Raw genomic sequence first — 22254 nt, 5'->3', positions numbered from 1 at the left:
TTAGAGAAGAGGAAAAGGAAGGAGGAGATGGGAAGAGGAAGAGGAGGAGGGAGGAGGGAGGACGAAGAAACTAATGAGACCCAGTAGTGCAGGGCAGAGGGTGTCCCTGGAGGAAGTTTCTCTTCACTGTGGCAATTTCCTGAGGCTTGGTCTTGGCCTCCCGCAGCAAACAGGGTCTTCATCTGCCCAGCATCTGAACCCTAACCGCAGAGAGTTGAGAGACAGAGGAGAGGGCCCCCCCAGGGCCTGTGGTTTGAGTGAGGAAAGCGATTGTGTAAAAGTGGAGAGCCTTTCCGCAGCTCAGTGCCAGTCCCTGCCTGAGTCATGCTTGAGAGAGAGGGAGGAACAGGCAGGATCCCGGAGCCACCTGGATTTCAAGCTGGCCGAGGCCTCCCGAGTGACGTGGCTGCGGTCACTGCCTGATGAGCTCAGGCAGAGGCGCCTGGGGACGGGGTAAGAGGTGAGAGGGAGGGCCACGGCAGTCCTGGGTGAAGCCCAGCCTCCGGTTGGAGACTCTGCTGTGGTGTGAGGTCCACCCCACCCTCCAGCACCATCTGGGGACACTCCAACCTCCCATTCCAATGGCTGTTCTGCCAAGGCCTCACCCTGGCTCTCTGGTCTCAGGCCTGCTGTGTTTGCTTGTCTGGGTGTGTGGGTCAATCTGTGCAGAGCTGGGGAACAAGTGATCACTGGGAGCAAAAACAGCTTTCAGCCAGGAGGGAGAAGCATTTCTCCCCGCTGGGATAATGGCCAATTCAGAGGCCCTAGACCATGCTGTCCCCAGGACCTGGGTGCATTGCTGATGATGAGATCCCAGCTGGGGGTCAGGGCCTCCCAGGACTGTCAAGCTGGGCTGCGTGGGTCCCTGGCTCCAGGGTTGGGGTGGGGCTGGATGGCGAGGGACATAGCTGGTCCATTTCAGGCTCCAACCTCAGAACCCTCTGGGAGTAAGATTACCCAGCCCTGTGCTCTGGGCTGAGCAATCAACTATCGTGCACACGCTCCTTTACTGTGGTTCTGAGATACTTAATTGGAATCCAGATACTCTGGGTAAGGTCAGAACATCCAGCTGGCCCAGCATGGGAGATCAGCTCGATGAAACTCCCGCACACTACTCTGGGCATCAGCAGAGTCAGTTCTCTGAAGAGTCTTTTTCACATCTATCACATAGAGAGGTAGGCAGGTTGGTAGGTGGGTAGATAGGTCAATAGGTAGGTAGGTAGGTAGATAGACATAGGGATCTATCTGTCATCTATCTATCTATCTATCTATCTATCATCAATCATCTACCTATCATCTATCTATATCTTACTGTAGTTTAGCACAGACATTGGTTGAGTCATGTCACTCCTCTGAACCTCAATTTTCTCATCTCCAAAATGGGGATATTAGGCCGGGCGAGGTAGCTCACACCTGTAATCCCAGCACTTTGGGAGGCCAAGGCAGGTGGATCACCTGAGGTCAGGAGTTCAAAGCCAGCCTGGCCAACATGGTGAAACCCCACTCTACTAAAAAATACAAAATAATTAGCCAGGTGTGGTGGCATGCACCTGTAGTCCCAGCTACGAAGGAGGCTGAGGCAGGAGAATTGCTTGAGACTGGGAGGCAGAGGTTGCAGTGAGCCAAGATCATGCCATCACACTCCAGCCTGGGTGACAAGAGCAAGACTCCGCGTCTAAAAATTATAAAATACAATAAAATAGGGATAATTATAGACCCACTTCCTAGGATTGCTACATGAGGACGATGAGCTGATCCACATAAAGCCCAGTGTCTGGCAGGTAAAGTTGGCCAGTAATGTCATCAACATTGTTATATAATGACAATTATTATCATTAATTTTATTGCCTAGTTGGTGTCCCAGCCTGAGCTGAAGCTCTGTCTCTTGGCCACCCTGTCCAGGAGGTTTTCTTGGGCCAAATCTTCTGCTTGGCTTAAGCCAAACTGTGGCTTCCCAACCTCTGCATCCGGCCCCCTCGCCAGGGTGCTGGTTGGTCTCTCCTCTCAGCTGCTGCAGTAATGTGCTTCACAGTGACAACACACCCACAGCTCCAGTGGCAGTTGATGGGTCCATGTGGCCAGAATCATGCCCGGAGAACAGCCTGGCAGGACACACGTGGCAAAGGGCTCGTCTGGGTCAGTGCTATGCTCTCTGTGCCAGGGAAAATCCAGCTCTTGGAGGGAGTGAGAGCAGGGAGGCCTTCATGGTGGTGGAGTTAGGGAATGGGAGAGACAGGGAAGCAATGAGGGGCTTGCACAGAAAATATCCTTTTACCCTAAGTACCCAGATGACAAGTGAGACCTGAAATGACCTTTGGCAGGGGCCATGGCTTCTGGTAGACCCCAGCGTTCGACAGAGCAGGTGGCAGAGCCGCGGGAACCAGCTCTAGTGCATGGCAGTTTGTCAGTTTCATTGCCATTGCTGGGCCAGACGCGCACTGAGGACCCCGGGATAAAGGGGTTCACAGTGAGGATGCTGGGGCCCAAGACCTCGTGGGCACAGGACCTAGGTGAAGACCCCAGAGCCGGGGAAGGGCAGAAATGGATTTCACTATAGGGGCTTCTTGTCATCCCCAGGGGTACATATTCTTCTGGCCACTCCTCCTGCTGGTAGCCCAGTCCTTGTCCCCGAGCCCAGCCTCCTCTGGGGAGTGGGTGTCAGCCCAGGTCCACATCCACCTTTCTGTCTCTTGCTTGCATCTTCAGTTCACACCTGGGGAGGGCCTGTTTGGGTGGAGCTCTGGCCGGGCTATTGACTTCATCGGCTGCTGACTGGCCTCACCACTGGCTGCCTGCAGCCAGGTGCTCATCCCTGCCCATCAGCTCTGGCCATGGTGGTGGGAGCTGTGAGAGGAGCATGTGGCTTGCACGTGAGGAGTGGTCGAGGGCTTCTTCCCTGGGGGAGATGTGTCTACCTCGGGGCAATGCGTCTACCTGTGAATGGGGAGGGACCCCTTATAGGGGCCCAGGCAGGTTCACATTCTGGGCCTTGTCCAGTACACCTTCTGGCTTCCAACCAGCCAGCCAGGCTCCTGGGGGACCCACCAACCCTCCCCTTTCTTCTCTGTGCTTCTCTCCTCACCTGGTAGACACACAGGTCTTCATTTTGCTTCTTATGTTGAGAGACAAACTTGTCCTTCCCTTCCTTCCCTTCCCTTCCCTTCCCTTCCCTTCCTTCCCTCCCCTCCCCTCCCCTCCCCTCCCCTCCCCTCCCCTCCCCCACTTCCTTCCTTCCTTCTTTCTTTTTTTCTCTCTGTCTCTCTTTTCTTTCTTTCTTGCACCTAGGCTGGAGTGCAATGGCATGATCATGGCTCACTGCAGCCTCAACCTCCTAGGCTCAAGCGATCCTCCCACCTCAGCCTCCCAAGTAGCGAGGACCACAGACGTACACCACCATACCTGGCTATTTTTTTTTTAACTTTTTGTGGAGACAAGATCTCCCTGTATTGCCCAGGCTGGCCTCAGACTCCTAAGGCTCAAACAATCCTCTTGCCTCAGCCTCCCAAAGTGCTGAGATTACAGGCATGAGCCACTGCACCCAGCCTGAGACAATGATTTCTCTCCCAGTCTCTACCCCATTGCACTGATAGTCAGTGGAGGGCTACAGACCTTCACATGTGAGTCTCTGGCCCTGGACCTCAGGCAGGGTTTGCTGGGTGTGTGTTTACCCAATAGTTGTGGGAAAGTGGGTGCTGACCTCACCAGGTGTGGAGGACAGGGTATTAGGTGGCTCCCACAAAACACTCCCTCCTCCTCAGGCTATGTTGGCAGGAGCACATCTAACCCTGGCGACCCAGTGTCATAAGGGGGATGAGTTAACTTCCTTGTGTGTCCTAAGTGGCTGCTGCATATTTGTTGACTGTCTGAGTAAATGTGGTTGATGGTGCACTCACTTTCTACCCCTTTTAGCTGGTGGGACTGGATAAAAGCTTGTCCTCTCTGTAAAAGCTTTGCCTCTGGGTTTAGCCTGGCCTGGTTGAGTCTCAGTTGTTAAAATAACAACAGCAATATCAATAGCAATGAGAGCTTACATGTAACACCAGGGTATGATTCCCTACCTGGACTATCTCAGTAATCTTAGAAGGAAGGTCTATTATCATGCCCATTTTAGAGATGCAAGAAGTGAGGCTCAGTATGGTGCTCAGCTAGGAAGCAGTAGTGCCTGGTGGTAACCAGGCGGGGGCTCAGGGCTTCTCTCCTTCCTGCTCCTCAGGTTAGTTGGCCTCTGCAGGACTCAGTTTCCCCTTGTCTGCAAGTGGGTTAAGAAGGTTTAATGTGACTGGGTGCAGTGGCTCATGCCTCTAATCCCAGCACTTTGGGAGGCAGAGGTGGGCAAATCATGAGGTCAAGAGATGGAGACCATCCTGGCCAAAATGGTGAAACACTGTCTCTACTGAAAATACAAAAATTAGCCAGGTGTGGTGGCGGTTGCCTGTAGTCCCAGCTACTTAGGAGGCTGAGGGAGGAGAATCACTTGAACCTGGGAGGCGGAGATTGCAGTGAGCCAAGATCGTGCCACTGCACTCCAGCGTAGTGACAGAGCCAGTCTCTGCCTAAAAAAAAAAAAAAAAAAAAAAAAAAAGGAAAAGAAAAATGTTTAATGTGGCCGGGTGCACTGGCTCACGCCTGTAATCCCTGCACTTTGGGAGGCCAAAGTGGGCAGATCATTTGAGATCAGGAGTTTGAGACTGGCCTGGCCAGCACGGTGAAACCCTGTCTCTCCTGAAAATACAAAAAAGTAGCCGGGCGTGGTGGCAGGCACCTGCAATCCCAGCTACTCCGGAGACTGAGACAGGAGAATCACTTGAACCCAGGAGGCAGAGGTTTCAGTGAGCTGAGATCACATCACTGCACTCCAGCCTGGACAACAGAGAAAGACTCCGTCTCAGAAAAAAAAAAAAGAAAGTTTAATGCATGAAGTGGTGACAGAAAATAAGCACTTTTCAAACAGTGAAACTCAGCCCCTGGTTTGGGATTATTATATTGGATGGAAAGGGGAGCTTTTTTATTTTTATTTTTATTTTTTTCCTTTTTTAACATTTCCCATTTCACAGGTGGAGGGAAGAGGGATTTTTGCTGCTCTTTCTGCATTAAGTTGGGGTTTGTAGAGGTGACCTTTAAGACCAGTTTGCTCGGCCGGGCGCGGTGGCTCAAGCCTGTAATCCCAGCACTTTGGGAGGCCGAGACGGGCGGATCGCGAGGTCAGGAGATCAAGACCATCCTGGCTAACACGGTGAAACCCCGTCTCTACTAAAAAATATAAAAAACTAGCCGGGCGAGGTGGCGGGCGCCTGTAGTCCCAGCTACTCGGGAGGCTGAGGCAGGAGAATGGCGTAAACCCGGGAGGCGGAGCTTGCAGTGAGCTGAGATCTGGCCACTGCACTCCAGCCCGGGCGACAGAGCGAGACTCCGTCTCAAAAAAAAAAAAAAAAAAAAGACCAGTTTGCTCAAAATCAGCCCGTGACTTGGGCACCTCCCTCAAAGGCAGCTTCATCTTGCTTTGTTTGTTTTGTTTTTGAGATGGGCTCTTGCCATGTTGCCAAGGCTGGAGTGCAGTGGCTATTCACAGGCGTGATCATAGCTCACTGCAGCTCGAGCTTCTGGGTTGGAGCAATCCTCCTGCTTCCTTCCGCCTCCCGAGAGGCTGGGACTATAGAACCGTGCCACCATGGCCGGCTAATTTTTTATTTCTTTGTAGAGATGAGGTCTCAAACTCCTGGGTTCTTTCTGCCTCAGCCTCCCAAAGTGCTGGGATTACAGGCGTGAGTCACTATTGCACCTGGCCCTAGAACATTTTATTACATAGTAAAAAGTAAATGACACTTGCCCATCTCTTTTTATAGAACTGTGCTGTCCAATATGGCAGCTACAAGCCAGGTGTGGTCACGGAGCACCCAAAATGTGGTGAGTCCAAATTGAGTACAACTGACACGTGCAGTGAGTGTAAAATCAACACTGGACCTTGAGACCTAATACGGGAAAGTTAAATATCTCACTAATAATTTGTCAATATTGGCAGGGCGTGGGGGCTCACACCTGTAATCCCAGCACTTTGGGAGGCTGAGGTAGACAGATTGCCTGAGCTCAGAAGTTTGAGACCAGCCTGGGCAACATGGTGAAACCCTGTCTTTACTAAAATACAAAAAATTAGCCAGGCATGGCAGTGAGTGCCTGTAGTCTCAGCTACTCAGGAGGTTGAGGCAGGAGAATCGCTTGAACCCAGGAGGCAGAAGTTGCAGTGAGCCAAGATCACGCCACTGCACTCCAGTCTGCGTGACGGGAACGAGGCTCCATCCCAAAAACAAAACAAAACAAAACAAAAAGAGTCATGGCCCCTCCATGAATTCTCACACTTGAGACAGTTTATAGACCCAGGACCTCTTGAATGAAGAGGAGGCCAGGTCCCCTTGGCGAAGGACTTTGGTATACTACTGAAAATTTATACTCTCAATCTTTCTCCCAACCTTCCCCCAAGGAGACCTTTACCAGGGTAACTGCACTGGGAAAGGAAATAATCAGATATCTCAGGGACTACTGGACACTGGCTCTGAACTGATACTGACACCAGGAGACCTCACCTGTCACCGTGGCCCTCTAGTCAAAGCAGGGGCTTATGAAGGTCACGTGACCCACGGGTTTTCACTCAGTTCCTTCTCACAGTGGATCCAGTGGGTCCTCGAGCCCATCCTGTGGCTATTTTCCCAGCTCCAGGTGCATAATTGGAACAGACATACCAGTAGCTGGCAGCATCCCACACTGATTTCCTGATGATGGGAAAAGTTGAGTGGAAGCAGTGAGAACTGCCTCTACCTAGGAAATCAAAGGCAGCACTTTATTCCTGGAGGGACTGCAGAGATGAATGCCATCATCAAGGAGAGGAAAGAGGCAGGGTTGAAGATTCTCCCACATCCCCATTCAACCCTCTTATTTGTCCTGTGCAGAAAACAGAAGGATCTTGGAGAATGACAGTGGATTATGATACATTTAAACAGGTGGTAACTCCAATTGCAGCTGCTGGTACCAGCCCTGATGACATTATTCTGATTGGACCTCGTGAGCAAGAAGTATTGGTAGCAATAGGTAATCTAGGTCGGGCGCAATGGCTCACGCCTATAATCCCAACACTTTGGGTGGCCGAGGCAGGTGGATCACCTGATGTCAGGAGTTTGAGACCAGCCTGGCCAACATGGTGAAACCCTGTCTCTACTAAAAATACAAAAATTAGCTGGGCATGGTGGCTCGTGCCTGTAGTCCCAGCTACTTGGGAGGCCGAGGCAGGAGAATTGCTTGAACCCGGGAGGCAGAGGTTGCAGTGAGCCGAGATCATGCCATTGCACTCCAGCCTGGCAACAGAGTGAGATTCCGTCTCAAAAAAAACCAACAAACAAAAACAAAACAAAACAAATTAGCTGGGTGTGGTGGCACACTCCTATAGTCCCAGCTACTCGGGAGGCTGAGGCAGGAGAATTGCTTGAACCTGGGAGTCAGAGGTTGTGGTGAGCCGAGATCGCGCCGCTGTACTCCTGCTTGGATGACAGAGCGAGACTCCATCTCAAAAAAAAAAAAAAAAAAGGTAATCTAGACTTGTTGGTAAGACATCTGCATGTCAAGGTTAGAAATAAATATGAGGCTGGGCGCGGTGGCTCAAGCCTGTAATCCCAGCACTTTGGGAGACCGAGACGGGTGGATCACGAGGTCAGGAGATCGAGACCATCCTGGCTAACATGGTGAAACCCCATCTCTACTAAAAACACAAAAAACTAGCAGGGCGAGGTGGTGGGCGCCTGTAGTCCCAGCTACTCGGGAGGCTGAGGCAGGAGAATGACATAAACCTGGGAGGTGGAGCTTGCAGTGAGCTGAGATCCGGCCACTGCACTCCCGCCTGGGCGACAGAGCGAGACTCTGTCTCAAAAAAAAAAAAAAAAAAAGAAAGAAATATGAGTAAAATTCAGAGGAGTTCTATATCAGTGAAATTTCTAGGAGTCCAGTGGTGTGGGGCCTGTCCAGATATCTCTTTTAAGGTGAAACATAAATGGCTGCTTGGCCTCTCCTACAAGCTAAAAAGAGGCAGTGTCCAGTGGGCCTCCTTGGATTGTGAAGGCAGCATATTCCTTATCTGGGTGTGTTAGTTACTCCAGCCCATTTACCGAGTGACCTAAAAAACTACTAGTTTGGGTAAGGTTCAGAACAGGGCCTTAGTAGAGACTGAACACCAAACCACGGACAATCAAATTACCACGTGGCGTGAGCTTCTCATCATGAACTGGGTGCGATTTGACCACCAAGCCATAAAGTTGGGTGTGCACAGCAGCACCCCATCATCATGCAAAAGCGGTAGACACATGGCCAGGCCAGAGCAGGCCCTGAAGGCACAAGTAAGTGACATGAAGTGGCCCAAATGCTAAGCGTCCCCTCTCCTGCCACCCTGCCTTCTCTCTTCAAGCATCCACGGCTCACAGGGAGTTCCCTGCTATCAGGTGGCCGAGGAAGAGGAGACTCAGGCCTGGTTTACAGATGGTTCCTCAGGATATGTGGGCATCCTCTGAAGGTGGACAACTGCAGCACTGCAGCTCCCCTCTGGGACGCCCCTGAGGGACAGTGGGGAAGAGTAATCCTCCCAGCAGGCAGAAACTTGAGCAGTGTACCTAGTTGTGCACTTTTCTTTTTCTTTTTGAGATGGAGTCTCTCTGTTGCCCAGGCTGGAGTGCAGTGGCGCTACCTCGGCTCACTGCAAGCTCTGCCTACCGGGTTCACGCCATTCTTCTGCCTCTAACTGGGACTACAGGCGCTTGCCACCATGCCCGGCTAATATTTTGTAGTTTTAGTAGAGACAGGCTTTCACAGTGTTAGTCAGGATGGTCTCGAACTCCTGACCTCGTGATCCACCCGCCTTGGCCTCCCAAAGTGCCGGGATTACGGGCGTGAGTCACTGCGCCTGGCCTCCTTAAACCATCTCTTAGTATTACCATGTCCTGTGGAAAATGACAATAACCAAATCTAGATCAGACTATGAATGGCCCAGACCCTTCAGGAATGAAGGTTTGGGTCACTCCACCCAGATAAAGAACCACAACTTGGCTGGGTGTGGTGGTTCATGCCTGAAATCCCAGCAGTTTGGAGGCTGAGGCGGGTGTGTCACATGAGGTCAGGAGTTTGAGACCAGCCTGGCCAACATGGCGAAACCCTACCTCTACCAAAAATACAAAAACTGCGTGCCTGTGGTCCCAGCTACTTGGGAGACTGAGGTGGCAGGATCACTTGAGCCCAGGAGGTCGAGGCTGAATTGAGCCAAAATCGTACCACTGGCCTCCAGCTTGAGTGACAAAAAGCACCCCAAAACATAACCAGCTGAGGTGCTTGCTGAAGGCAAAGGTTGTACAGAACCGGTAGTGGAAGAAGGTGGTTATAAATACCAGCTATAACCACGTGATCAGCCACAGAAACAGAGACTGTGATTGTCATTAGTTTCTCCTCCTTATTTTTCTATGCATGTGTGTCTGTGTGTGTGTGTGTGTGTGTGTATATATATATGTATATATATATCTTTGTTTCCTTTCCTCTCTTACTCTTTTATCATGTAAAGTAAGATGTATCATAGTATTTAAGCTATGGGATGTCAAGGAGAAGCGTAAACATCACTCTTCTCTTCTTCTTACCTCCTCTTCTGGGGAAGGGATGTGTGTGTTTTTGGTGTATGCAGGAGAGTTGCATCGTGTTAGGTGGAATTATGACTTTGCTTTGTCTTTACTTGGAGATTAAGTACGGTTTAGGAAATATCTATGGGGTACCTAGGTGGCAAGGGGTGAAGTTGTAACGGTTAGTCTTTTGGGTCAGTTTCACTGGCCAAAGTTGCCCAGATGACACATTGTCTCTGGGTATGTCTGGGAGGCTGTGACTGGCATGTGAATCCACAGACACAATACAGTGCGCTCCCCAGTGGCGGTGGGCATCGTCTAATCTGTTACGGGCTTGAATAAAACAAAACGCAGGTTGGATGTGGTGGCTCACGCCTGTAATCCCAGCACTTTGGGTAGCTGAGGCAGGTGGATCACTTGAGGTCAGAAGTTCAAGACCAGCGTTGCCAACATGGTGAAACCCCGCCTCTACTAAAAATACAAAAATTTGTCCGGGTGCAGTGGCTCACATCTGTAATCTCAGCACTTTGGGAGGCCGAGGCAGGCAGAGAGCCTGAGCTCAGGAGTTTGAGACCATCCTGGGCAACATGGTAAAACCCTGTCTCTCCTAAAATACAAAAAAATTAGCCAGACGTGATGGTGCACGCTTGTAGCACCAGCTGCTCAGGAGGCTGAGGCACAAGAATTGCTTGAGCTGGGGAGGCAGAGCTTGCAATGAGCAGAGAACGCACCACTGCACTCCAACTTGGGCTACAGAGTGAAACTTCGTCTCAAAAAAGATACACTAAAAAAATAAATAAATATTGGGGCCGGGTGCGGTGGCTCAAGCCTGTAATCCCAGCACTTTGGGAGGCCGAGACGGGTGGATCATGAGGTCAGGAGATCAAGACCATCCTGGCCAACATGGTGAAACCCCGTCTCTACTAAAAAAATACAAAAAAACTAGCCAGGCATGGTGGCGGGCGCCTGTAGTTCCAGCTACTCGGGAAGCTGAGGCAGGAGAATGGCGTGAACCCGGGAGGCGGATCTTGCAGTGAGCTGAGATCACACCATTGCACTCCAGCCTGGGTGACAGAGCGAGACTCCCTCTCAAAAAAATAAATAAATAAATAAAGACAGTAAATACAATAAATAAATAAAATACAAAAATTAGCTGGGCATGGTGAAAGGCACCTATAATCCCAGCTACTCAGGAGGCTGAGGCAGGAGAATCACTTGAACCCAGGAAGTGGAGGTTTCAGTGAGCTGAGATTGCACCAGGGCAGTCCAGCCTGGGAGACAGAGTGAGATTCTGTCTCAAATAAAAAAAAAAAAATAATAATAATAATAATAAGGCAGAGGAAGAAGGAATTTGCCCCTTTTTTCTCGCCTGCCTGCTTGAGCTGAGACATCTCCTCTCATCTTCTGCCCTTGGACTGAAATTTATACCACTGGCTTCCTGGTTCTCAGGCCTCTGGACTCTGAACTGCATCACCAGCTCTCCTGGGTCTCCAGCTCGCAGACAGCAGTTAATGGTACTTCTCAGCCTCCATAATCACATGAGCCAATTACATGGCATAGTAAATCTATCTATCTATCTATCTATCTATCTATCTATCTATCTATTCCCTGAGACAGGGAAATGCAGGAGGTTGTCACCCAGGAGGCTGGAGTGCAGCAGTGCAATCACTGCTGCACTGCAGCCTCAACCTTCTGGGCTCAAGTGATCCTCCCATCTCAGCTTCCTGAGTAGCTGGGAACACAGGTGTGAGCCACCACGCCTGGCTAATTTTTAAAAAATTGATTTTAGAAACGAGGTCTCATTATGTTGCCCAGGCTGGTCTTGAACTCCCGGTCTTTAGCAATCCTCCTCCCTCAGCCTCCCAAACTGCTGGCATTACAGATGTGAACTGCCATGTCTGGTTCCTATTTTTATATAAAAGGATATATTTATGGTCATGTGCCTCATGATGACATTTTGGTTAACATCTGACTGCATATACGGTGGTGATCCCATAGATGATAATGGACCTGAAGAATTCCTATCACCTAGGGATGTCTTAGCCATTGTACCACTATAAGGTTTATTAAAAAAAAAAAAAAAAACTTGGCATAGTGGCTCATGCACTTTGGGAGGCCAAGGCAGGAGGATCAATTGAGCCCAGGAGTTGAGGCTGCAGTGTGCCACGATCCCAGCACTGCACTCCAGCCTGCATGACAGCGTTGTCTCAAAAAAAACAAAATAAAACAAAAAAAAAGATAACTGTAAAACAACTTCAATTAGGTCCCTCAGGGAGGTTTCCAGAAGAAGCATTGTCATCATAGGAGATGACAGCTCCATGCATGTTGTTGCCCCTGAAGTCCTTCCAGTGGGACATGATGTGGAAGTGGAAGACAGTGATATTGATGATTCTACCCCTGTGTAGGCCCAGGCTAACGTGTGTGTTTGTGTCTTCATTTTTAAGAAAAAAGTTTAAAAATTAAAAAACAGGCCAGGCGCGGTAACTCATGCCTGTAATCCCAGAACTTTGGGAGGCCGAGGCGGGAGGACCACGAGGTCAGGAGTTCGAGAACAGCCTGGCCAACATGGTGAAACCTGTCTCTACTAAAAATACAAAAATTAACTGGGCGTGGTGGCACATGCCTGTAGTCCCAGCTACTCGGGAGGCTGAGGCAGGAGAATCACACGAACCCGGAAGGCAGAGCTTGCAGTCAGCCGCAATCACGCCACTGCATTCTAGCCTGGTGAGAGAGTGAGACTCTGTCTCAAAAAAAAAAAAAAAAAAAAAAAAATTGCATCCAGGCCTGGTGGCTCATGCCTGTAATCCTAGCACTTTGGGAGACCGAGGCAGGCAGATACCTTGAGGCCAGGAGTTTGAGACCAGCCTGGCCAACATGACGAAACCCCATCTCTACTAAAAATGCAAACATTATATGGGTGTGGTGTGGGTGCCTGTAATCCCAGCTACTTGGGAGACTGAGGCATGAGAATTGCTTGAACCCTGGAGGCGGTGGCTGCAGTGAGCTGAGATTTCGCTACTGCACTCCAGCCTGGATGACAGAGCTAGATTTTGTCTCAGAAAAAAAAAAAAAAAAATTGTATGTTGCTTGGCTGGGGTTAAGCACAAAAGAATGCTAGCTGCTATTTACTGCTCATGTTATTATTCATAATAACATGTTGGCATTCACTATATCATGAGAGGCCCTATGAAGCTGATGGTGTCTTCAGCTATCTCTGATGTTATCCTTGTGTGGGTTTTGATTAGGACGTGCCTTCCTTACTGGCCCTATGTTGAGTCATCCTGAGCTTGGAACCTGAGCCGGCTTCCTGCAGTCACACAGGGCCCTGCATGAAGAAGGACCCCCCAAGGCTTGCTTTAATGTTTTCTGTCCCTGTCTTGAAATTCTTAACAATTTTTGAACAACAGGCTTTGCATTTTCATTTTGCATTGGACTTCACAAATGATGTGGCCAGACCTGCTTGGAGTCACAATTCTTCCTGTGCCTATAGCAGTGAGGGGGGCCCCGCGAAGGACGGAGGCTCCCTCTAGTCTGAGCTGAGTCAGCAGCACATGGGGTAAGGCCCACCTAAGAAGGACCTTTACAAACTGCAACCAACCGGTGGTTACAGGGGCTGGAAAACCTGAAATGCAAGGATGAGCTCATGGGGCAGCACTTATTTTGCCTGGAAGACAAGATTTGGGGTGAACTGGGTGATGTCCTCCAATATCTGAAGGGCAGTGGAGAGGAAAAGCGAGTGTGTGTGTGTATGTACATGTGTGTGTTCTCTGTGGCCCTAAAAGGCAGATCCAGCTCACTATAAGGAAAGAATCTTGAAGAATTTTGAACAAGGAAAGTTGTGCAAGAAGGGAACAGCTGGCCTGAACTCAAACCTCAGCTCTCTCAGCTCTGCCTGGGGTTCAAGATCATGGGCTCTGGCTGGAGCCAGCCACATCTCTGTCCAGATCTGTTATCTTAGATAAGGTCATTCACTGACTTGATCCTTTATCTCCCTCTGTAACAGGGGCCTCATAATGCTGCACAGTACAGGGTGATGATGCTGGTATAAAATAGAAAGCACCTGGCTGGGCGTGGTGGCTCACGCCTATAATCCCAGCACTTTGGGAGGCCGAAGCGGGTGGATCACCTGAGGTCAGGTGTTCGAGACCAGCTTGGCCAATATGGTGAAACCCCGTCTCTACTAAAAATGCAAAAATTAGCCAGTGTAGTGGTAAGCGCCTGTAATCCCAGCTACTTGGGGGACTGAGGCAGGAGAATTGCTTGAACCTGGGAGGCAGAGGTTGCAATGAGCTGAGAGCGCCACTGCCCTCCAGCCTGGGCGACAGAGCAAGACTCCATCTCAAAAAAAAAAAGAAATATATATAGCACCTAAAGGGTGTTTGGCCATTAGGAGGTGCCTAACAAATGACACCATTGTTTGCTGATTTTTTTTTTTTTTGGTTGTTTGTTTTGTTTCGTTTTGTTTTGACAAAGTTTCACTCTTGTCGCCCAGGCTGGAGTGCTATGGTGCAATCTTGGCTCACTGCAATCTCCGCCTCCCAGGTTCAAGTGATTCTCCCGCCTCAGACTCCTAAGTAACTGGGATTACAGGCGCCCGCCACCACGCCCAGCTAATTTTTGTATTTTTAATAGAGATGGGGTTTCGCCATGTTAGCCAGGTTGGTCTCGAACTCCTGACCTCAGGCAAGCCGCCTGCTTTGGCCTCCCAAAGTGCTGGGGTTACAGGCATGAGCCACCACGCCCAGCCGTTTGCTGTTGTTATTACTATTACTATAATGAGTTCCCCGTGCCTGGCAAAGTTGCAGTTGAGATGAAACTCAGGAAGTTGCAGAGATGCCTCTCATTATCAGAAGTAAAAGAAGACGCACACATTTCCCCCTTGACAATTGCAGCATCTGGCATATTTGGATGATTAGTAAAAACCAATTGGTCAGGCGTGATGACTCACGCCTGTAATCCCAGCACTTTGGGAGGCCGAGGTGGGCGGATCACTTGCGGTCAGGAGTTCAAGATCAGCCTGGCCAACATGGTGAAACCCCGTCTCTACTAAACATGTAAAAAAATTAGCCTGGCATGGTGGTGCACACCTGCAATCCCAGCTACTCGGGAGGCTGAGGCAGGAGAAGTGCTTGAACCTGAGCCAAGATTGTGCCACCGCACTCCAGCCTCCAGCTGGGGCAACAGAGCAAGACTCCATCTCAAAAATAAATAAATAAACAACAAAAACAAAAACAGAAAAAAACACAAACCAGTCATAAAGTGCTGTCCCGTGAGAAAGGCCCTCAGGGAAAGGGGTGGTACTTCTTGCGGAATGGAGGTTGTTTGGGGGCTTGGAGGCTACTCAGAAAGTGGGAGTGGTTTGAAAACTCCAGCCAGAGAATGTGATTGTCATTAGTTTCTCCTCCTTATTTTTCTATGCATGTGTGTCTGTGTGTGTGTGTGTATGTATATATGCAGAGCTCCCCACGGGGCTCCTAGGAAATGGGTCCCTGATGTGTCTGAGAGCTGCACACAGGAATTGCCCATCTCCTCTGCAACCTGTGGGAACCGGCATCCATGGGCTGTGTGTGTGTGAGCATGAGACTGTATGTGCCTAGTGAATGCATGGACAGCCAGGCATGGGAGGGTCGTGGCTCCCTCTGACCCCAGAGCCTCCGCCTCGAGCCACACTCAGGGTGACAGCAGCTTCCCTGGAAACGGAAGTGGTTTGTGCTGAGACAAATATTTCTCCTTTTCCTCCTCCCCCATCTGCCTCTCCTGTGAGTTGGGTCCTGTCCCGTAGCTGCAGCCAGGAAATGCTCCTTGTGTGTCCACAGCCCTGCACATCAGCATGGGGATCAGAGGCCCAGAGTCCAAGGAGCAGCAGATGGATTCCGTCAGGGGCTGCTGGACTGTGGTCAGAACTCAGGCAGTCACAAGTGTGTTTGTCTCTCCAGAGACAGAAGGAGGGCACAGCATCACAATTGGCTCCAGGAATTCCCCCGCATTTAACGCACACGTTCAGGCCGTCTGTCTTTCCACAAATATTTACTAAGCACAGCTCTGGGTGCACACCATGCTAGGCACTGTAAATTCAGCCATGAACAAGACAGAAGCTCAGTTTTACTTTTTTCTTACCATAAAACTAATCATTTTCAAGTGTGCAATTCCGTGTCATTGGTACAGTCACAATATTTTGCAACCATCTTTACCATCCATTTCCAGAACATTTTCATCATCCCAGAAGAAAACTTTATACGCATGAAGTAGTCACTCCCATTTCCCCACCCTGCCTACCCCCTGGTAACCACAAATCTGCTTTCTCTGTATATATAGATTTGCCCATTCTGGACATTTTATATACGTGGAATCATCATAAAACATGTGACTGTGCACCTGTAGTCCCAGTTACTCCAGAGGCTGAGGCAAGAGAATCGCTTGAACCCGGGAAGTGAAGGTTGCAGTGAGCCAAGATGGTGCCACAGCACTCCAGCCTGGGCAACAGAGCGAGACTCCATCTCAAAAAAAAAAAAGTGACCTTTTATGTCTGGTTACTCTCCCTTCACATCATGTTTTCCAGGTTCATCCACGTCACAGCATGAGTCAGGATTTCATTTCTTTTTATGGCTGAGTAATATTCCATTGCGTGGATACCCAGTCTTTTCTTTCTTTTCGGGTTTTGTTTTTTGTTTTTTGTTTTTTTTTAACACAGAGTTTCATTCTTGTCACCCAGGCTGGAGTGCAATGGTGTGAGCTCAGTTAACTGCAACCTCTGCCTTCCGGGTTCAAGTGATTCTCCTGCCTCAACCTCCTGAGTAGCTGGAATTACAGGCACCCGCCACCACACCTGGCTAATTTTTTTTGTATTTTTAGTAGAGACGGGGTTTCACCATGTTGGCCAGTCTGGTCTTGAACTCCTGACCTCGTGATCTGCCTGCCTCAGCCTCCCAAAGTGCTGGGATTTCAGGCGTGAGCCACCGCATCCGGCCCATTTTTTTGTTTTGTTTTGTTTTGTTTTTGTTTGTTTTTGAGACAGTCTCGCTCTTTCACCCAGGCAGTGGCAGAATCACGGATGGCTCATTGCAGCCTTGAACACCTGGGGTCAAGTGTAGCTGGGACTACAGGTGCACCACCATGGCTGGCTACTTTTTTTTTTTTTTTTTTTTTAGTAGAGACAGGGTCTCACTGTGTTACCCAGGCTGGTCTCACACTTCCGCACTCAAGCGACCCTCCTGCCCTGGCCTCCCAAAGTGTTGGAATGACAGGTGTGAGCTGCCATGCCTAGCCCTCCAATCTTTTCTGACCACTGGAACTTTCTTATCACTGGAGCAGTCCTGCTTTTCCACATTTCTAAGAGGGGAAGAGCTCACTTTCAGTTTCCTGACTCAGGGAAGCAAAAAGTTAGAGAATGGAGGAACCCTGAAATTGCACATGGAAGGCTGGGTAGCAGGTCAGGTACGGTGGCTCATGACTGTAATCCCAGCACTTTGGGAGGCCAAGGTGAGCGGATCACGAGGTCAGGAGATTGAGACCATCCTGGCTAACATGATGAAACCCCGTCTCTACTAAAAATACAAAAAATTACGGCGGGCGCCTGTAATCCCAGCTTCTAGGGAGGCTGAGGCAGGAGAATGGCGTTAACGCGGGAGGCAGTGGAGCTTGCAGTGAGCAGAGATCACGCCACTGCACTCCAGCCTGGGCGACAGAGCCAGACTCTGTCTCAAAAAAAAAAAAAAAAAAAAATTAGCCAGGCGTGGTGGTGGGCGCCTGTAGTCCCAGCTACTCGGGAAGCTGAGACAGAAGAACAACATGAACCCGGGAGGCGGAGCTTGCAGTGAGCTGAGATCGCGCCACTGCACTCCAGCCTGGGCGACAGAGTGAGACTCTGTCTCAAAAAAAAAAAAAAAAAAGAAAGGCTGAGTAGTAAAATCAGCTGTCTCTTGAGAGCTTACCAGGTACCAGGTGCTATGGGCACGAGCCCACAGCCCCACAGCTAGAACAGGGCTGCCTGTGTGACGAGAACGTCCTCCACTACCAAAGGCCAGCTGTGGGGTCACGTTAAGGACAACCTCTAACTCAGGACTCAGGCTCCACATCTCTAAAATGGGCCTCCTGAGCATACCTCCCTGAAATCTGATGACCTCTGTGATTAGCCCAGTGTCGAGTGAGAGGACAATGCCCAGTGACCCTGTGGCCATCACCCATCTGACTGCTGTCCTTAAGCAGGGTGGCATCACCCCTGAAAGCCATCTTGGCTCTCTCAGGAATGAACTCCAGGGGCTGGGCTGGGCTTGGCAGCCAGGCAGGCAGCTCCCAATTAGTAGTTCCCTAACAGGGAGCTTCTAGTCCTAACCACTCATACTTGTCGATAAATATCAGCTTCTGTGTTCTTCAGTCCTGGATGGGTGTTCATGTGTCAACGTGCAAACTAAATTTAAAATGCACGATCTTTTCCAGTCCATACGGCATGGTTACCAAAGGTGGGTGTGTTGGGGTAATGCCTCAGTGGCCTTGTTCCAATCCCAGCCTGCCCAGCACCCAGTCCCTCTCAGAGACCAGCCTGCCCAGCACCCAGTCCCTCTCAGAGACCAGCCTGCTCAGCACCCAGTCCCTCCTCGGAGACCAGCCTGCCCAGCACCCGGGCCCTCTCGGAGACCAGCCTGCCCAGCACCCAGGCCCTCTCGGAGACCAGCCTGCCCAGCACCCAGTCCCTCTCGGGGACTAGCTGGCCCAGCACCCAGTCCCTCTCAGAGACACACAGGCCTCTCTCCTGGCTCTCTCCCCATCAGAAGACAGGCAGCCAAGCTCCCCTGGAGCGTTCTGGGAAGCAGGCGGGCAGGAGTCAGGACCCAGGGCCAAGCTTCAGGACCCAGAGCCAAGCTCCTGGAAGAGAAGTGGAGGTTTTCACTCATGTCAGTGTAGACTTTTTTGTTTATAAGGGAGAGAAATCCAAAACAAATTATTAGCTTAGTTCAATTTAACAAATTGTGGTTGTGGCTGTATATCAGGCACGATACTGGTGCCTGTAGTTCATTAATGAACCAAGAGCCCTGCCTCAGGAGGACAGATGTTAGGCAGTAGGGATAATAAGTTAGATGGTATGAGGCTGGGCATGGCGGCTCATGCCTGTAATCCCAGCACTTTGTGAGGTCAAGCAAGGCAGGCAGATCACCAGAGGTCAGGAGTTTAAGACCAGCCTGACCAACATGGCAAAAGCCCGTCTCTACTAAAAAGTACAAAAATTGGCCGGGCGCGGTGGCTCAAGCCTGTAATCCCAGCACTTTGGGAGGCCGAGACGGGCGGATCACGAGGTCAGGAGATCGAGACCATCCTGGCTAACACGGTGAAACCCCGTCTCTACTAAAAATACAAAAACTAGCCGGGCGAGGTGGCGGGCGCCTGTAGTCCCAGCTACTCGGGAGGCTGAGGCAGGAGAATGGCGGAAAACCGGGAGGCGGAGCTTGCAGTGAGCTGAAATCTGGCCACTGCACTCCAGTCCGGGCGACAGAGCGAGACTCCGCCTCAAAAAAAAAAAAAAAAAAAAAAAAAAATTAGCCGGGCATGGCCAGGCACGATGGTTCACACCTGTAAACCCAGAGTTTTGGGAGGCCGAGGCAGGTAGATCACCTGACGTCAGGAGTTTGAGACCAACCTGGCCAATATGGTGAAACTCCGTCTCTACTAAAAAATACAAAATTGGCTGGGCATAGTGGTGCGTGCCTGTAATCCCAACTACTTGGGAGGCTGAAGCAGGAGAATCACTTAAATCCAGAAGGCGGAGGTTGCAGTGAGTCGAGATCAGGCCACCTTACTCCAGCCTGGGTGACAGACCAAGACTGAAGAAAGAAAAGAAAAGAAAAGAGAAGAAAAGAAAGAAAGAAGGAAGAAGGAAGGAAGGAAAGAAGGAAAGAAAGAAAAAAAACTAGGGTATGGTGGTGGGTGCTACTCAGGAGGCTGAGGCAGGAGAATCGCTTGACCCCAGGAGGCGGAGGTTGCAGTGAGCCTAGATGATCGTGCCACTGTACTCCAGCCTGAGTGACAGAACAAGACTCCATCTCAAAAAAAAAAAAAAAGTTAGATGGTGTGTTACCGGGTGATATACGCTATGGAAAGGAAAGTAGAAGCAGGGAAGTGGCCTCAGGAGTGGGGAAGGCAGGGCAGACTGCAGGACAGATAAGGTGGCCAGGGGGAGCCTTATGGAGAAGGTAAGATTCAAGCCACGATTTGAAGGAGATGAGATGTCAGCCTCGTGGAAACCTAGGGGAGAATTCCAGGCAGAGAGGTCCGCCATAGCAAGGGCCCAGAGGCAGGGCTGTGTCTGACAGATTCGAGACCAGGACGGAAGGCAGTGTGGCTGGGCTGAGTGAGGGGGGGCAGAAGAAAATAGGAGTTCCAAGAGAAATGGGGAGCAGACAGGACAGGACCATGAGATGTTGTCCAGACGTTGGCTATTATTTATTTATTATTTATTTATTTATTTATTTTGAGACGCCGGAGTCTCACTCTGTCACCAGGCTGGAGTGCAGTGGCGCGATCTCAGCTCACTGCAACCTCCACCTCCCAGGTTCAAGAGATTTTCCTGCCTTAGTCTCCCAAGTAGCTGGGACTACAGGCTGGCACCACCACACCCAGCTAATTTTTTGTATTTTTAGTAGAGACAGAGTTTCACCATGTTAGCCAGGATGGTCTCAATCTCTTGACCTCATGATCCTCCCGCCTCAGCCTCCCAAAGTGCTGGGATTACAGGAGTGAGCCACTGTGCCCGTCCCAGACAGCTTTACTCTGAGTAAGATTGGGGGCCACTGGCCGGGCGTGGTGGCTCAAGCCTGTAATCCCAGCACTTTGGGAGGCCGAGACGGGCGGATCACGAGGTCCGGAGATCGAGACCATCCTGGCTAACACAGTGAAACCCCGTCTCTACTAAAAAATACAAAAAACTAGCCGGGCGAGGTGGCGGGCGCCTGTAGTCCCAGCTACTCGGGAGGCTGAGGCAGGAGAATGGCGTAAAACCCAGGAGGCGGAGCTTGCAGTGAGCCGAGATCTGGCCACTGCACTCCAGCCTGGGCGATAGAGCAAGACTCCGCCTCAAAAAAAAAAAAAAAGATTGGGGGCCACTGTGGTATTTGCTGAAAAGGAAGGAAATGATTTGACTTTTTTTTTTTTTTAAGCAAAAATGAAAAATCCTAGATTTCTAGGTTTAGCTGAGTCAGAGGCAGGTGGATCACCTGAGGTCAGGAGTTTAACACCAGCCTGACCAACATGGTGAAACCCCATCTCTACTAAAAATACAAAAATTAGCTGGGCGTGGTGGTGCATGCTGTAATCCCAGCTACTCTGGAGGCTGAGGCAGGAGAATCACTTGAACCCAGGAGGCGGAGTTTTCCATGAGCCAAGATCACTCCACTTCACTCCAGCCTGGGCAACAAGAGCGAACCTCTGTCTCAAAAAAATAAAATAAAATAGAATAAAAATCACTGTGCATTTATTTCCCCATCACTGGCTACAGAAAGCCTAGCAATACTCCCAAAGGTCAGGAACCAGCAGCTGAGGTGGGGCCACTTCCTCCTCTCTCTAAGCCTCCTCTGATGTTAGGGACAATCAGCCAGCATGAAGAGCTTAGTTTCTGATCCTCAGGAAATGCCAAGGAGGGCGATGGACTAAGTCACAGGATGGCTTTCAGCAGGGCAGTGCCTCTGAGCAGGGTTTCGAGTGGGGATAGGAACAACTTTCACTTTCATGGGTGAAAAAATATATAGTAAAGTAAAAAGGTTTGAAGATACATTCAGTGATTTTTTTCTCTTTTTGAGACAGAGTCTTGCTCTGTCGCCCGGGCTAGAGTGCAGTGGTGCAGTCCTGGCTCAGTGCAACCTCCGCCTCCCAGGTTCAAGTGATTTTCCTGCCTCAGCCTCTTGAGTAGCTGGGATTATAGGCACACGCCACCACACCCAGCTAATTTTTGTATTTTTAGTAGAGATGGGGTTTCACTGTGTTGGCAAGGCTGTTCTCAAACTCCTGACCTCAAGTGATCCGCCTGCCTCAGCCTTGCAAAGTGCTGGGATTACAGGCATGAGCCACCGGGCCCAGCCCATCTCATAACTTTTGACATATGCATTCACCTGGATAATCACCACCCAGGACAAGATGTAAAATATTTCCAGGGGCTTCTCTTGTCCTCATTGTTGTGAGCACACTGCTGTAGTTCCCATGGGCCTCAGGACCAGGCCACAGAGAGTGTCCCTCAGCCCCCAGCACTGTGCACACACCATCTCCTGTCCCCCACCCTCTGCAAGGCAGGGGACACCAAGCCCATCTTACAGGCAAAGAAACGGAAGCTCAGAGAGAAGTGACACCACCATCACTGTCACCCCCAACAGCCACCACAGCAGCTTCCATTGGCCAAGGGCAGCTTCAGGGAGATTCTTGGGGAAAGATCAGAGATTTTGTCCTCCTTGGCAGGCCCTGGCTTAGCGGGTCCATTTCAGCAGACAGTGAGGAAAAAATTCCTGTGCTGAGATCACGTCCATCAGTCATACGAATTCCCCTACACAGTCTCTCTTATTTTCGGCTCAGGGTAGCAGGAAGTGATCATCTGTTCTTTGCCCCAAGCTGGTTTTCCCAGCCTCTGCTTTCTATCTTGTTA

At 50.3% G+C, this 22254-nt stretch overlaps 1 protein-coding gene across 1 annotated transcript in view; it reads left to right on the top strand.

The window, feature by feature from the left end:
* The first annotated feature begins 324 nt into the window (after nucleotides 1–324).
* The window catches only part of PTGES (prostaglandin E synthase), a 41638-nt gene continuing 19708 nt past the window's right edge, over nucleotides 325–22254 (top strand). Inside the window, exon 1 of the mRNA XM_033193680.1 lies at nucleotides 325–453. The gene's annotated coding sequence lies outside the window, so the exon portion shown is untranslated. The remainder of the gene's footprint in view (nucleotides 454–22254) is intronic.

This window comes from Trachypithecus francoisi, unplaced genomic scaffold (genome assembly GCF_009764315.1).
Source record: "Trachypithecus francoisi isolate TF-2019V2 unplaced genomic scaffold, Tfra_2.0 Contig01585, whole genome shotgun sequence".
NCBI lineage: Eukaryota > Metazoa > Chordata > Mammalia > Primates > Cercopithecidae > Trachypithecus > Trachypithecus francoisi.
Note: the sequence above shows the minus strand (reverse complement) of the source record. Positions and strands in the feature narration are given on the sequence as shown.